Raw genomic sequence first — 15,627 nt, 5'->3', positions numbered from 1 at the left:
GCCTAGCAAAAAATGGAATACGGAAGAAACAGTAAAATATTCTTTTATTTCTACACGTTATACTAAAAATAAAAGTAAATATTTTACCGGAAAATTTAATTTTCTTAAAATACTTAAATCATCCAAAAAATTACAAAAATTGTAAAAGTTAATTTTCTCATATAATTATACAAGAGTAGGCAAAATGAATAACATGCTTCAAAAGCAATAAAATCACGTTATAATGCTTATTCACATCGAACCGAGCAGTGATACCACTTGAAAGCAACAAAAATCCGAGTGGATAGGCCCGAGAATGCGCAAGCGAAAGCCGTAAATAAAAATTAACAAATTAAAAATCAAATTAAATAAATCATGCTTCGAAGGGTGTACACTTGGAGTTCCTTGGCATTCGATGTAGTTAATTAAGTAAACAATAAACTAAAACAGTGCTTATGGTAAAATTAAAACTAGAAGATGCAAGAAACGTAAATCAAGAATTACCTTTGCCTTATTTACTTCGAACTTTCTTTCGTTGAAGCTCTCTAAAGACACGTCTACACCACACCGGAATATGGAATCTCTTAATTCAATTTGCTGAAAATGAATAAGGGAGAAAAGATCACACCAACTATGTAGAAACAGGGAGAGGCCGATTTGGAGCTCTAGGGTAGGAACTTAGTGTTTGTGTTGAGTTATGTTATTAGTTATTCCAAATAACTAATATATATACCTTGTATGAATGTACTGAAATGTGTCGAGGTTCATTCTACAATCCAAAAGGTAATATATTCTTTATACCAAATAAAGAATGGCTAACATAGCACTTTCCAAACTGATAATTGCTAGGCAATTTTTCAACAAGCTTAGTTTAGGGTGTTTTTGGTCGATTTTATTAAGATAAAAATACAAGGCCCAATTAATTTTAATTAAATCTAATTTAATTAAAATCTACCTAATTAAGTTCATCATATATTTAACTCAATTAAATACATGAGCCCAATAAGCCTTTATTAATTTATATGTTTGACTTATTAAATAATAAAGGCAAGCCCAATATAAATTAATCCTAGTAATTTATCCTTGGGCTGCATCCAATGGATCTCTGTTATTTGTAAGTAATGCAATTACTTATTGAATTAATTCCTTATTCCTTCTTGGTAATTTGTGTGTCTCTTTAGGTTCACCTTTCAGCTAGGCTTGGGCTAGTGTCAAACATTATTATTAATTAAATCTAATTTATTTAATAATTCTTGATCAACCCTTGATTAAGAAAGCCCATCACCATGGATGGTCGTCTAGCAACAGTCCATAGGACTAGAGACTAGGCGAATATCCATGTGAACTTTTAGGCTCTCGAGTCCATACGGGTATCGTCCTTCCATCTATCATCTCCCGGCATTATTTTAGGGCATGGAATTTGGTGTAGGCTCCCATTCTAGACTAGGTGTCTATGCTTACTACTTGAGATCGCGTTATGCCAAATTGCTCGACATAGGAAAGGACTTAATTAAGTGGGCTTTAATTAAATTGTATATAATTATTTGGGGCTGGTATTTTAATTAATTAAAATCGGCCCAAGCTCATTAATTAAGTTGGTGGAAATAATTGAAAAAGAAAATTATTGACTAACAAAATTATTTTTGAAAAATGCCATGTTAGTCATCCTTTATTTGGAATAAAGGATTATTACCTTTTGGATGATTAAATGAACCTAGACATATTTAATGCATCCATTCAAGGTATATATATATATATATATATATATATATATTAGTTATTTGGAATAAGTAATGCATACATAATAAATAAAGAAAATAATTTCTTCTTCCCCCTATTCATTCCACTCGGCCAAACCCCCCCTCTTGTGCACACTTGGTGTATTCTTCTCCTTAATTCTTTTCTATCAAATTGAAATGAGGAATCCCAAGTTCCGGTGTGGTGTGGATGCGACTTTAGAGGATCTCTACGTTGACGCCTTGGGTGAACAAATCAAACGGAGAAGGTTTGAATTAATTAAGAAAAAGGTAATTCTTGATTTACGATTTTTTGTTCCTCCCATTTTTTACTATACCAATAGCCCCATTAATTTTATTGTCGTTTAGCTTTATTAACTACATCGAACGAAGGGGAACTCCAAGGGTACACCCCTTGGAATTTATGATTTCGTTGCAATTTCATTTTATTTTACGCAATTTATTTTAACCGCTTCCGCTTGCGCATTCCCGGACTGATCCACTCACACGTAGCGGTGCTTTTCAGTTATGTAAATAAACAAAATTCGTGAGCACAATAAATACAACTACCAAATAATGAACACTCACTTTATTCTTAAACAATGTTACAATTACACCAAAATTGTCAGAATATATTACATAAAGATCAATCTAATTGATTTTTTGGTCACTTATCCTAACAAACTCCCACTTGACTCTAAAGCCAATCACTTATTATCCTCGAACCTGTCTTTCAAGATGCTGAGAATTTAGCAATCTGCGACACTGGCTTGGTCAATGGATATGCTATATTTTCTGCTGATATGACTTGGTCCATCCGAACGTCACCTCTTCCCTCCATCTCCCTAAGTAGATGGTAATGTCTAAGAATGTTCTTGGATCTGTGATGAGATCTCGGTTCCTCCGCTTGCGTTATAGCCCCGTTGTTATCACCGAAGATAAGCACTGGGTCGGCAATGCTAGGCACTACACCCAAATCTTGGATAGAGTTTTTTCATCTAAACTGCCTTCTTAGTTGCTTTTGAAGGCGCTATGTACTCAGGTTCAGTGCTGGAATCCACTGTGGTATCTTGTTTGGACCTTTTCCATGCGACTACACCACCATTCAGCCTGAATACATACCCTAATTGAGACTTGGCATCATCCTCATCAGAGTGGAAGCTATTGTCATTGTAGCCTTCCAGAATTAACTCTCCACCACCGTAAACCAAGAACGTATCTTTAGTCCTTCTCAGGTATTGAAGTATGTTCTTGATTGCAGTCCAGTGAGCCTCACCCGACATGCCTGATATTTGCTTGTTATGCTCAAAGCAAAAATGACATCTGGTCTTGTGACTGCTTCTTGGACAGCTTATTTAATAACTATAATAAATCTAAATTCCTCATCAGTCTTAGGAAACTGTTTCTTGGACAGCTTAACCCCATGCCTCATAGGAAGGAATCCTCGTTTAGAGTTTTTCATCTTGAATATCTTGAAGTCTTTCTCAACATACGAGGTTTGGGTAATTCCTAACATTCTTTTAGATCTATTCCAGATAATCTTGATCCCTAAGATGTAGGAAGCCTCAACCAAATCCTTCATGGAGAATTGTGTGGACAATCATACTTTAGTGTCGCCTAACATCTTAACATCACTCCCAATGAGCAGGATGTCGTCCGCGTAGAGCACGAGGAACGCAATTGAGCTCCCACTGACCTTGTTGTATACACAATGCTCAACATCGTTCTTGATGAAATCATAATCCTGTACGACCTCATCAAAATGGATATTCCAACTTCGGGAAGCTTGTTTGAGACCATAGATGGACCTTTGTAGATGGAAAACCTTCGGCTCTTCTCCAACAGATGTGAAACCGTCAGATAGAGTCAAAAGCCTCAACTATGGATTCGGGTTGATCCATATAGATGTCTTCCTCAACAAAACCATTAAGGAAAGTTGTTTTCACGTCCATCTGCCATATTTCATAGTCATAACATGCAGCTATGGCAAGCATAATCTGAATGGACTTGACCATTGCTATGGGCGAATAGGTTTCCTCAAAATCGACCCAGGTCGTTGAGTATACCTTTTCGCCACAAGCCTGGCCTTAATGGTAATAACCTCCCCGTCAGCTCCAAGCTTATGTTTGTAGACCCATTTACAACCAACAGGTTTAACACCCTTGGGTGAGTCTACCAAAGTCCAAACATTATTTGAACTTATAGAGTGCATCTCGGGTTTCATGGCCACAATTCATTTTTCTGAATAAATGTCCGACATCAAATTGACCAGTCAAACATAAAAATCCCTACCTCTCAGGTTGTTGGGACAATCTGACAGACTTTCGGAGGACAGGAATATCATTAGTGGGAACTATAGGTGTAGATGATGTCACTACATCCATTGAGGTGTTGCCTCACTAGATTCTTCAAGGAGTTATTCCTCACGTTGGGTATCCACTGAAAAATCTTTTTTCAAGAACACTGCATTTCACGAGACAATAACTTGTTGTTCGGAGGTATCATAGAAATAGTACCCCAGTTTCCTTAGGATAACCACGCACCTGCACAAACTAGACCTCGAGTCCAGTTTGTCTCCCACTAGGCTCTAAATGTATGCAGGTCTACCCCACACTTCAAGTACTTGTAGGACGCAGGCTTGCCGTACAATATCTGATACGGAGTTTGGGCCATGGTTTTAGAAGGCGCCATGTTCAACAACTTGATTGTCGTGTCAAGAGCATATCCCCAGAAGAATAAGGATAGTTCGGTAAAATTCATCATGGACCAAACCATGTCCAACAAGGTTCAATTCCTCCTTTCAGAAACATCGTTAAGTTGTCACATTCCAAGAGGGGTCCACTGAGAGAATTTCATTCTCTTTTAGGTAATCTATGAATTCCCCTCTTAAATAGTCACCACCTCTGGCTTGTGTATTTAGTGGCCCACAAACGTCTTGGTCATCTTCTCTTTTAGATAAGACTTACAGGCTGGTAGGTGACCCAAATCATCTATCTCTAAACTTTTTGAGCCTACCAACCTTTTAATCCTATCGTGAGAGATGTGACCTAGCCTTGCATGCCAAATCTGCGTGTTTTCTTCATTTTTTCTTTTACATTTATTTTGAGCAGTCATGAAGAAATCATTCTATCCTAACATGATCACTAACAACTAAGTAGACTCTCCCTACAGCTTTAGTAGGAACAACCTTGCCATCAACAAGCTTCAGGACCACGTCGTCTCTACTTAGCTTTCTGCTTCTTTTCTGCTCCAGCAAATCAGTGCAGCTGTGAGCTCTATAGCCGGTATCTAATACCCAAGAAGCAGAGTTAGTTATCATGTTAACCTTAACAATAAATATACCTGCACTGGAAAGGAGCTTGGGGCACTACCTCTTCTAATGGTCCTTTTCTCGGCAATGCATACAGACTTCATTTGCATTTATTGACTTAGAACCCACCTTTCCTTCGTTAGAAATGGTGACCAGGAAAGCCACTTGGATTGGGGCTTCTCGAAATCATTTAGCAATCTTTACGAATGTGATATTATCTTAATGATTGTATCAAGCATTTATCTATGGCACCATGTGTTTGTTGTGCTTACTATTTATGGTGAATAGGATTTTAACGTCACAACAAATGCCCACGGACCAATTGAATAACCCATGTAGTTTGGTTGCGCATTGGATGGCAGCCATAAACCACCTTTTGAGGATTGATCTGAAACGTTCCAAGTCGGGAATCTTGTGACTGGGCATCAAGAGTCCTATAGAGACTTGCACTAAGTATTGCGTTCATTAGATGAGTGTCGTATTTCATCAGCGACAGACATGGGATGCCTATGCAATTTTAGTGGATTAATTGACAATGTTGTTAACTGATTGATTTGACTTGCAAGAATCATCATATGGAAGCCTAGGAGGCTTGGTCGATGTGACTTGAATTCCCAGCTCCAATAGTACATGGTTAGTCCTTGGACTTAAGGAATCATACCAGTTGTATACATATGATGGCTATATCTTAGATCTGGCGAGAGATGATTGCGCCTTCGATGTCGTCATTATAAACCATTTCTAGTGTAGCTGGATTATATATTGAGGATGGTGGATTTCAAGATAGAATCTGTCCCCTATCAGTATATGATGAATATATCTCCTATGCGCTTTGAGATGGCTTAGACACTCTAAGTTTATGGCTATAGTGATTGGTCGAATAGAAAATGATTTCCTTTATTAATCAATAGAGTAAGCGCATCTCAAGTATTCAGCATAGTTGCCTAGTCCAGGATGGGAACCTACGGCAAATTCTATGCCCTAGTCTAAGGCGGGGAGATGGTCGACGGAAGGACCGTACCTGTATGGAACTTGAGAGTATAAATGTTCACACCAACATTCACCTAGTCTCTAGTGCCATGGACCGTTTCTAGACGACCACCCATGATAACGGGCACTTCTGATTAATGGTTAATTGAAAATAATTAATTAAATTAGATTTAATTAATTATTTATGTTTAACACAATGCCCAAGTCTAGTTGAGAGTGACCTAAAGAGTCATAAATAAATCACTATGGAATTGGTGGAATTAATTTAGAATTAATTCAAGAAAAAATAAATTAATTTAATCAAATTAAATTAATTCAAGGAGAATATATATAAATGATTGGATCATTCATTTAATAATCTATTTGATGGATGACTCATGAATTAATTAATTTTGGGCTTAATACCTTTAATTTTATTGGATTAATTTATTTGGTTTGTCTTAAATAATTGATTGAATCAATTAATTAGAGTTTGGGCTTAGATTTATTTAATCAGATTAAATGAATCTTTGGACTTAGATGGGCTAAAATTAATTTAAATAATTATTATCCAGTGGACTTTGGTTGGACTTAATTTAATTTGATTAAATCAAGTCCGGTCCATACTTAAAGTCCAAGATCATTTGAGGGAGGTTGGAGCAAGTTAAGAAGGAGTTGAAACTCCTCACCATGATGAAGATAATTGAGTGGCTATTTTATCATAGTTGAAGGTTATATGCATGTGTGTGTATAGGTTGCCTTAGAGGCAAACTTAATAGTTAGTGAATTTTGAATTCAGTTGTATGTAATATACAAAACTACACACATATCATGTATAACCAGCACCTAAGCCAAGAAAGTTGCTCTCTTTGCTCTCCAAAAATGTTCTCCTTTTTGTTCTATATTGAATTTGGATTAAATTTAGAACATAAAATATTTCGAAAGCACTAATAAATAGTGTTAGTTTGGAATTTTTTTTCTTCTTGTTTTTTGTTCTATTTAGCAATAGAAAAAGAACTATATCTAATTCTTAGTGTGGCGTGGAAAAATTAGGGGTGTTCTAATTTGGATTCTAAAGTGAAGGGGGGAACGTAAAGGGAACAATGCACGTTGCTGCTCAACTATAGAAATAAAAGGTAAAGTTTCATGTTCTGTTTCTATGCTTTTTGTTTCATCCTCTAAGCCACTTGTCTAGCATGTTTATTTATTTGTTATTATTCTTTTGACAAACACCGAGGACATTCCTTAGATTTCTAGGCCAATCATTATAGTTCATTCCATTAAATTTATTTGTCTCAAAAATCATGGTTAACGGATTCTTAGACATCAACTTTCAAAATATAAAGCAGAAATTAGCAAATTGATTATAACATTAAATACAAGTTAAGACTTGGTAGTTAGTCATTAACCTCTCCTACTATTTCTTCAATATCCCACCACTCTCAACTGGGGATTTGAAAAACTATTTCCTAGTGGGTTTGGGATCCACAAACACAATTCTCCATGTCACGCTTTTTCGCTTCACAAGGAAAAAGGTTTTGTGGGAGGTAATCATTACCTTTCTCATTCAATGAGATCCCCAATATACTTTTGCCTCCCCTTTTCACGTATCTCGAGGACTCCAAGCGAATCACATTACTCAGTGTCAGGCCTCACCCATCAACCAAATGAATATCTCAACTGTTGCCCCATATGATTCGTGAGATAGAGAAACATGAGCATATTCCATTTGTTCACAATAATAGTGTAGCTTTCTTCTATTCCAAATGTGCCACGACACGTGAGAGCACAAAATGGTAGAAGTAGCATCCATACTACATTATCGTGGATGGAAGGCTTGGAATTATCAAACCATTTGATTTAATTCTATTTTGGGTCTAACATTTACTTGCACCATCCAAGTGAGAGTTCAAGTTTGTCTGACCGAGACCTCAGCATTATAACATTTTGCATGATAAAATTTTAATGATTGAGTATAAACACATTCCAAACACATCATACATCAAAACTTAAAACATTTACCACATGCAAAAACAAGCCTAGCACGTCCCTGTTGAATTATCACAAGCCCAATTCTAAGTGACCCACTAAACCTCCATTGAGTATATGGTCAATATAGGGTGTAGCCTAACTATTACAAAATAGTAACCCATTATCATTCTAATGGGTCTTCCTTCTTCTTCTGTCGTGAACTCCGTCCAACAAACCTAGGCCTTCATCTCCTCGGAAGCTTATATTTATTCAAAATAAATAAAACCTCATATTCCTAACTATACTTGTTACAACTGAAAATAAAAACCCCAATCAAAAGTTAGGGAGTACAAAAGGAGGGAGAAGCAAGCCTTATTATTCCAAGGCTAAAAACGAAAGAAGGAATTAAAACAAAGAGGCACGTTGGCGTCACCCAACATAAAAGTAAACCATACATTCGGCCAATGGGCTTTGTTATCATCCCAATTGTTTATCAAAAAACCAATAATTAGCACATTTGTATCAAATATAAACATGCTAAACAAATAAACACAATCCATATATTTAACAATTGATATCCAATATCAAATAGAAAAATAAAACATAATTAAATGCAGAAAATAACATTCTAATAATGCAAATAAAAAAATGAATATCATCCATACATCCGATGTACAATTTTTGTTTGTTTGTTTGGAAAACATTTCCAATTAATTTAAGGCACAATTTAATTTCAGAAAAATCTAATTTAACAAAAAATCAAAATTTGTCAAAAATTAGCAGAAATGTGGAAAATTAAATTTTCAAAGAATAACGGCCTAGCCGTTAAAATAGCAGACAACCATCTACTTCCGGCCGTGCTCGCGTGTGTGCAGGTAGGGGCCGCGCGCGCTCTCTGCAGGGTGGCCAATGATTGGCCGGCAGGCAGCAATAGTTGTAGCACTCCATTTTTTAATTTTAAAAAAATGCATAGATATCCATAATCTAAAAGCAAAATATACATATTTTTTAAATATATAATAATGCCTCAAAGCTATAAAACATGCTTTCCAAAAGCAAATTAAGCACGTTATTCATGCCCAATACATAATAACATGTTAATCCTAAAGCCATAATACCAAACTGGGCTCTAATACCACTGAAAAAAAGCGGTATGGCCTGGGAATGCGATGAAAGCGTGAAATAAAAAATTTAAATCGGTTCAAAGGCATGCTCCCTTCGAAATTTCAGGCGTTCGGTATTTTTCAAAAGTATAATAGCAAACATATAAATATGCTGGACAAGCGGCTAGAGGATGAAATAAAAAGCATAGAAACAACACATGAGACTTTACCTTTTTGTTTGTACAGATGAGCAGCAATGTGTGTTGTTCCCTTTACGTTCTCCCGCTCCGTTTCACTTGAAAAATCAAACTAGAATTCCTCTAAGTTGTCCATACCACAAAATGGAATAGATATAGTTGTTTTTCTCTTGATAGATAGAACCAAAAACAAGAAGAAAAACAACTCTAAACAAACACTATTGTTTAGTACTTTTGGATTATTTTATGTTCTAACTTTAGTTCAATTCAGTATATAACAAAAGGAGAATATTTTAGAGGGAAAAAGAGAGCAAATTTCGTGGCTTAGGAGGTAGGTAATGTTGGATATGTATATAGTTTTGTATATCACATACAATTGAATTCAAAATTCAATAACTACCAAGTTTGCCTCCAAGACAACCTTTACAACCATATATGCATATAACCTCCAACCATGATAAAATAATCGCTCCATCATGTTCATCATGGTGAGGAGTTTTAACTCTTTCATAACCTGGTCCAACCTCCCTCAAATGGACTTAGACTTGAAATATGCACCGAGCTTGATTTAATTCCATTGGACAATAATTAATTGAATTAATTTTAGCCCAATTAAGTTGAAAAATTTACTTAATAATCCAATTAAATATATCTAAGCTCAAAAACTAATTAATTGATCCAATCAATTACTTAAGCCAAACCTAGTAAATTAATCTAATTAATTTAAAGGTGTTAAGCGCAAAATTTAATTAATACAATTAATTAATTCTTGAGCCATCCATCAAATGAATGTGACCCAATTAAATTACTTTATTTCTTCTCAAATTAATTCCAAATTAATTCGACTAATTCCATAATGATTTATGTGTGACTCTATAGGTTCACTATCAACTAGACTTGGGGTCGTGTCCAACACAATCATTAATTAAATCCAATTTAATTAATTTATTTTCAATTAATCATTAATCGAAAATTTCCGTCACCATGGGTGGCCATCTAGGAACGATCCATGGCAGCTGAGACTAGATGAATGTTGGTATGAATATTTAGGCTCACAATACCATACCGAAGCGGTCCTTCCATTATCTGTCATCCTTAACTAGAAACTATGCTCGATAACTCGAGATGTATTTGCTCTATTAGTTGACATAGGAAACCATTCCCTACTCAACTAATCCTTGTGGCCAAAGACTTTAAGAGCTTGAAGCGCATAAGAGACTTGACTATCATATACTGAAAGGTAATGGATTCTATCATGGGAACCACCGTCCTCACTACATATTCCAATTGCACTGAACAAGAATTGTAATGACCGCATCCAAGATAAGGTCATCCTTCGTCAAATCCAATACACAACAATCATATGTATGCAACTGCCTTGGTTCCTCAAGTTCGAGGACTAATCCCATACTATCGGAGCCAAGAAGATCTAATCATATTAACCAAGCCTCCAACACTTCCATATGACGATTTTCGCAAGTCAGTTCAGTCGGCTTGACAACCCTGATGGAACACAACATTAATCCAATGAATGCAATTTTAGTGCAAGTCTCAACAGGAGTCTTGATGCCGAGTCTCGAAACCCTTGACTTGTTCCAAACCTAACAATCAGAAATTAGTTTCATGGCCACCATCAAATGCGCAGCCCAACTACATAGGTTGTACAATTTGGTTTGTGGTTTTATTGTGATGTTAAGCATATAAACATAATTAGTGAGTACAACAAATACAATTGTCAAACAATAAATACTCACTTTATTCATAAATAATGTTACAATTACACAAAAGTTACTAGAACAGATTACATAAAGGCCAATCCAATTGGCTTTTAGGTCACCTATTCTAATTGGTTGGCTCGTGATCATCCAACAGGGGTGTGCTAGGTTCTTTTGCATGATGTGTTTATTTAAGTGCTTTTAAATATTGGATATTTATGCTTGCAAAATATTAATGTGTTGAGGTCTCGACCAACACTCAAATTTAACTCACTTGGTTGGACCAAGTTAATGTTTTAGTTCCCAAAATGGACTTGGATTAAAATGGTTTGCTCTGTCCAGGGTTTCCATCTACAATAATGTGGTGAGGAACTTATCACTACCAAATTGAGTCAAGCTGCACCATTATTGTGAATAAAAGAACTTGCTCATTGTTTCCTTGTTTCACGAGTCGTAGGGGCGATAGTTGAGGTGTGATTTGGTTGATGGGTTGAGCCTGACACTAAGTAAATAATAGGCCCTTAATGGACTTAGGTCTAACTGGTTTTTCGATCTATCCAAGTCTTCCATCTATAACAATGTGATGAGGAAGCTACCGCTATCCAAATGTGGTCTCACGAGTCGTGGCACATCTGGAAATAGAGGCAAGTTGCTCTATTGTTATGAACAAAGGAACACGCTCATTGTTTTCCTGTCTCACGAGTCATGGGGGCTGACAATTGAGGTGTGATTTGGTTGATGGATCGGGCTTCACACCAAGTCGCATGATTCTCTTGAAGTCCTCAGTATCATGTAAAAAGTTCAAACAAAATATCTTAGAAATCTCATGGAAGGAGGTTGAAGGCATTTCCTCTAATTTCGCCCATTAAGAGATCGAAAGCCAAGGCAGGCCCACCAATCCATGATAAGAATGGCCCACTGAAAATTACCAGGCTCAACCTAAAAGGGAAGCCCTGTACACTAAGAACGACCCAATAAGGAGGCCTGGTATGAGGCCTACCTTCCAAGCCCAAGCCGGGAGGAAGGGAGGCACCCTCAAGAAGTTGGACTCCTTGACCTAAAAGGACTCCTCGCAGAACATGAGTTCGCATATAAAAGGAGTCCTCCTCCAACCAAAAACGTGTCGCTCAAGTCAAGGAGGAGATAAAATCATGCCTTATCCCTGGATTTTTGCCTTCTTTCTCAAAAAGGGAGGTCACTCCAAAGTTCGTGCGAAGAGGGACTCCTTCTCTATAAATACAAGCAGTACCCCTCAACATAGATACATGTAGCCCCTCTTCAAGAAGCTGGAAACTGTCTTGCTATTTTGCTGCAACTCTCAAATCGTGCGTTTTTCATATTTTATTCACGAAATCCTTATTTTCATTTCAATTTCTCATTTCAGCATTCCTCAAGAGGGACACCTTCCATCTACCAAGAGGAACGCCTTCTTTCGTCCTTCAACAGGGACGTATTCTTCAGTCCTCCAACAAGGACGTCGTCCTCAGTCCTCCAACAAGAATGCCACTCTCCGTTCACCAAGAGGGACATCTTCCATCCACCAAGAGGGACACTCTCTAGAATTTGAAAAATCACTTTCTATTCTTGATTCAAATTGTACTATCATCATGATTTCTCTCAAGAAATCGCTTACTCTAATAAGATTTTTCCTTATATTTTATTTCTTAATATTACTTTTCTCCTAAATCTGATACTAACTTGGGCGTTGGAGTGCTAACGCCTTTTTATAGCTCCACCCTTCCGAATTGGCAATCGTTGCGGCCCAAGCTTTGAGCATAGTCCATATCAATTGGACCCATGTGTTTTTTTAACGCATCAATATTACATTGATGTAACTATCCTGTTACATTGTTGAACAGCATGGTTTAATCAAACCATCAAAATGCAGATCAAACCGTTAGATATTATCAAACTTGCAGAAAAAAATATTTGATAAAATTTTAGACTTATTAGATATACGAATGTCGAGATTTCATACTCGGAACATAAAAATAATAATTCAAAGTGATGTATCATTGAGTTAGGCCATGTGATTTTAAATCATACCATCAGGTATGATCTAGTGTATACAGTCTTATATATATTAAATTTGACATTAATCGGGTGCCCGAATTTTATGATATTGTAATTGTTGATTAAACTTTTTGATCTCATTATATATATACAGTAAAGTAATAATTGAAATAATTAAAATTGCTCAACCACCATTATTCTTATTATTATCATTATTTTTAGATTAATTCATAAGAGTCAATAAATGTCGACATAAATTTATAAGAATAAATAATTTCATAATGCATAGTATGTATCTTGATTTAAATATAAAACTCAAAAATAAATAAATAAAATCATAAGTGAATCACTTATCAATTTCAAAAAAGTATAACACAATATAAGTATATATTAAAATATCACATAAAGTTTATATGTGACATATTGAATAATTATTTTATAAAAAATATTATAATTTACTAAGCTGTTGAATATATTTATTTCTGTATATAGATTAAATGTATAAATAAAAGTTTCATAATTTATTGTTATCCAAATAAAATGTATGATATTGATTAATAATTATAATATGTCAATTTTGAGTATAAAATTGATAAAGTATTGAATATGAAATTAAATATATAAAAATTTTAAAAATAAAAAATCAAAAAATATAGAAAAAGATCCCGAGTTGATGTACAGAGGCAATTGAGCTCGAATTCAAGATCAAAATCGAGGCAGCTTGTAAGCGTTTGCCACTCGTAAATATAATAATAGGATGTAGCTATACATATATATATATATATGTAGGCATATATATAGAATAACATATGGAAATATTAGTTTTGGGAAGAGCTGTCCGTTTCATTTCCGTCATTTCCTTCATCTTTTTTTATGACAATTAATTAATTACTATCTTTCTTTAATTGATTTAACTACTTGCTAGTTAATAATTAATGAGTAGTTTAAATTATTTATGTTTTTTTTTTCGGGTTGTTACCTAGTTAAATTATTTTATTTATTCATTAGATAATGATTAGTCGATTAATTAATTTTATTATTGTTAATTAATCGAATTAGCTAGTTTAGTGATGATTAGGCAAATATAATATAGTAAATCAATTGCATTAATTATTCGGTTAACATTTTACTAAATAAATCTTTTTTTAATTAATAATATCTAATTAGTAAGAAAAGTTGTTAATAAAAATAGTCATTAAATGAAATATATAGTTATTTATCTATGGACTCAACAGACTAATATGATAATCTGAGGGTTGGCAAACATATAGGGTTGGCTTCACTAATATGATAACTTCTGATGGAGAAATGGCTATATCATTAATTGATCTAATCAACTATATCCTTCATTTGAAACTTATGTTTCAAGAATGATTTGATATTGGTGATAATATCTAAATTAGATCCTATTAACAGAATGTCATCTACGTACACGTACAGAATGATAATATTATCCTCTTTAACCTTACAGTATATACACTTGTCATTCTCATTAGTGAAGCCAAACGATAGAGTAGTTTCCTCATTGTTTAGATGCTTGTTTTTAGTCTATAGAGTGACTTAACAAGTTTACAAATTTTGTTCTCGTTACCATGAGCTACAAATCTCTTAAGCTGATCCTTGTACATTTCATCATCGAGTTCACCATACAGAAAGGCTATTTTCACATTCATCTGGTGAATCAGAAGATTATACATCGAAGCAAGTGCTACAAGCAATCGAATAGTAGTCAATCGAGGTATTAGAGAATATGTATCAAAATAATTTCTCCTTTTCTTTTGCTTAAATCCGTTGGCCACCAATCTGGCCTTAACTTATCAACAATTTCATTAGGTTTCTATTTCTTTTTGAAAATTACACCTGACCTGACCCTGCTAGAGCCTCGAAGGAGATCGACTAATAGCCATGTCCCATTAGATACAAAGTAGCTTGTCTCGCTTTCAACAGATTCCTTCCACTATTTGACTTTGGAAGAAGTTATAACATCTTTGTAGGTTACAGGATCATCCTCGATATTGCAAGTCACAAAATCACTTCCAAAATTCTTGACAATCCTTCTTACTCCTTCTAGGTGTATCTAACTCTTCATGCGTCAAACTAGAACTACTAGGATTTACCCCTATATTTGTCATGTTTTCTGCATGATCCGGAATAGAAGTGGAGGCAAGTGAGTCGTCTAAGGAAACAGTTTGAGGTATTCCCGCAATAGTAGAAAATATATCTTCCATTAAAGTAGGATTAGAAAATTCGACTATTGTGTTGACGTTAATGCCTGAAATTTCTAATTTAATGATCATAAATCTCAAAGCATAACTTGTCTCCACATAGCCTAAGAACACTGCATCAACAATCTCAGGGCTTAATTTCTTTGATGGAATATAATGAAATAGAGTCACTTTGAGGTTCCCTCTGAAATGAGGCATGGAAGGGAGCCACTACGAAGAAGTTCCGAGAGTTACGAAGGAGGGTTCGAGCTCATATTGGTCATGGGTTGAGAACGAGAATTGAACTCTATGAGATCTAATCTCTCGTTGTTCCTCAATAGCTCAGTGGTAGAGCGGTCGGCTATTAATCGATTGGTCGTAGGTTCGAATCCTACTTGGGGAGATTTGGTTCATTCTGAATTAACGAATT

General features: G+C 35.2%; 1 non-coding gene across 1 annotated transcript; it reads left to right on the top strand.

The window, feature by feature from the left end:
- Positions 1 to 15,528: 15,528 nt before the first annotated feature.
- On the top strand, positions 15,529 to 15,600 carry TRNAN-AUU. The gene has a single exon. It is a non-coding gene; the product is annotated as a tRNA-Asn (tRNA).
- The last annotated feature ends 27 nt before the right edge of the window (positions 15,601 to 15,627 follow it).

This window comes from Sesamum indicum, unplaced genomic scaffold, assembly GCF_000512975.1.
Source record: "Sesamum indicum cultivar Zhongzhi No. 13 unplaced genomic scaffold, S_indicum_v1.0 scaffold00106, whole genome shotgun sequence".
In the NCBI taxonomy this organism is placed as follows: Eukaryota; Viridiplantae; Streptophyta; class Magnoliopsida; order Lamiales; family Pedaliaceae; genus Sesamum; species Sesamum indicum.
Note: the sequence above shows the minus strand (reverse complement) of the source record. Positions and strands in the feature narration are given on the sequence as shown.